This window comes from Montipora foliosa, chromosome 2 (genome assembly GCF_036669935.1).
Source record: "Montipora foliosa isolate CH-2021 chromosome 2, ASM3666993v2, whole genome shotgun sequence".
Classification (NCBI taxonomy): domain Eukaryota; kingdom Metazoa; phylum Cnidaria; class Anthozoa; order Scleractinia; family Acroporidae; genus Montipora; species Montipora foliosa.
In genome coordinates, this window is record NC_090870.1 from 57,092,302 (window position 1) to 57,094,926 (window position 2,625).

Genomic DNA, 2,625 nt, shown 5'->3' on the forward strand with positions numbered 1-2,625 from the left:
GAAGAAATAAACAGATAAAATTATTGGGCAGAAGAATTCGAAGTTGTTATTTCCATCTACTTTTATGATTAAAAGAACTGTCGTTATAGCAGAATTCCACAGTTGCGCGAAAAATCCCACCGCCAGATCTGAAAAGGCGAGGCTACAGAATAACGTCTTTAAATTTGTCGGAATCGACGAGGCCTTCAACAGAGCTCGGATTATGAGAATATTTCCAACGACTGCTACGAGGGAGAAAACTAAGTTTAAAGCACAAATTGCGATCATGAATGTTCTGTGATGATAAACAAGGTGCAAAATTATTTCCAAAGAGTGCTCACAAAACTCCGAAACCGTCAACATGTTCATGATATATATTCTCAAATCTGCGAAACGACTTCGTGTTTTGAAGAGGCCCTGACTATTTTACGGCACATTCAATGACAGTTTTTCATGATTTCGCTTAATCACAGAACCATTGATTATCAGGGTGAGTTTACTTCGAGGTAGTTGTTACATGAATTCCGGCAAACTTATTTCATCGAAGGTTGCAGGTGTTAATCATTGTAAAAACCGTGCATGTTGCTTTCAGCAGCTATCTCCATACGTAATTAATTGGAACTTGGGATCTTCCTGTGTAATTTCCTTAGAGAATACCAATTTACTCTCAATGATGTCGTACCATGCACGACGTTTTCGTTGACGTCAAGTCAGTTTTAGGTCTGCAACTGTTAAAGATTGGAAAGCACAAGGAATCCTTGAAAGAAAAACACCCGATTGTTTGACTGCTTCTCTTATTTTAGTCTCTGCGTTTTTTCCTTTATCGCCATAAAATTGCTATAAAGCGTGTCAAGGCGAGGGCAGTCTTTTTGCGGGATTAAAAATCAACAAAACAAATGTTACCATTTGTTAGCGCCCCATTTGGAACCGCCGACTCGGCATGGATGCAAGGAACTCACACACAGCCCATCCAAAGTTGAAGTGTTTCCAGCGCGTGCCCCATTAATTAAGCACCTGAATATCAAATGCAAATATGAAACCTGTCATCGCTTTTTTCGACGATCAATGGACAAGGTTCACTTGGGAGTACATGTAATACGAGGAATCATGCAGATCGGTGGAGTCATCAGCCTCGGCCCTCTAGCAGGCCGGAAAACAACCTCCGCCGTCTATATAATTAATCATGAATAAAATAAGCGTGTATACTTGATCCCGCTCTTCAGATACTTAACAATTATTCCATGTGCGCGCGTCGGATATACACTATACAACACGCGCGAATGGAACAATTGTTTTATTTAATTTTCATTACATTCTGAGCTGTTTTAATTACAGAACGACAGGATGTTGTCTCAGTTTTTACAAAACGACCGACGCAATCAGTTTCCATATAGGGTCATTACGGTATATTTAGGAAATAAATCCCTTCGGGTGGACGGTATGTCGGCTGATAATGTCCGCGGCTGTCCGAAAAATGAACATTTTGCCGACAAACGAAGCTTCGAGGTTAAATATCAAACTTTGAGCAAGCCAAAGAGAAGTTTATTTATTTTATAACCCTCCCATTAATTTCCATATCGCGGAAAAAACAGTTCGTAAAAGGCCAGGCGTTTGATGCGACCGCAATGCTTCGAATTTTTTGGTAGTAGCTAAATTAAAATGATAAAAAACACAATGATAAAATAAATTAAACAACCTGCGGAAGCTATGAAAGCTCTTGAGGGACATATACAAAAACGACAAAAACGAAGAAAGTATCTAAAGCGTTTTTCTGTTGTCGTAGAAGGCCCGTTCTCACACAATGATCACTTGTTTGTTGAAGCTCGCAGCAAATTTGGATCTTATGGTGCCTCACAACTTTGTAAATTCTTGCATATTCCCAAGATGTAAAAAGAAATGCAATGCATTCAACAGATAAATGTGAATGCAGCAGCGACGCTCATCACCCACAATAACACCAAAAGTACTGCAACTCGCCTTGTCGTGACAAGTTCATGATATCTCAAATGGAGGGAAACCGAAAGCAATCTGTCCACAGTGATAGCTGTTATAGTAAGTAACCATGCACAGGGCTGGCGAGGAAAAACGCAAAGAAATTAAAAGCAGATATAATGATTGGGCAGAAGAATTCTAAGATGTCATTTCCATCTACTTTCATGATTAAAAGAACTGTCGTTATAGCAGAACTCGACAGTTGCGCGAACAATCCCACCGCCAGATTTGAAAAAGCGAGGCTACAGAATAACGTCTTTAAATTTGTTGGAATCGAAGAAGCCTTCAACAGGGCTCGGATTATGAGAATATTTCCAAGGACTGCTACGAGGGAGAAAACTAAGTTTAAAGCACAAATTGCGTTCATGAATGCTCTGTGATGATAAACAAGTTGCAAGGTTATCTCCAAATAGTGCTCACAAAACTCCGAAGCACATTAATGACAATAGGTGATGGGATGGTGAGTATCGCTATGAATTGCAGATATGGAAAGATCGTGTTTCAGTTAGCCACATTACAAATTTTCAAGCAAACTTCACTTCAGGCCGAGATTTTATGACTATTTTAAAACTCGAGAATCAGTACTTTCATTTCTAGGCTACTGTAACAGTCGTTTGACATTCGGTTATATCCTCAGGCAAAATTGACGCTGCA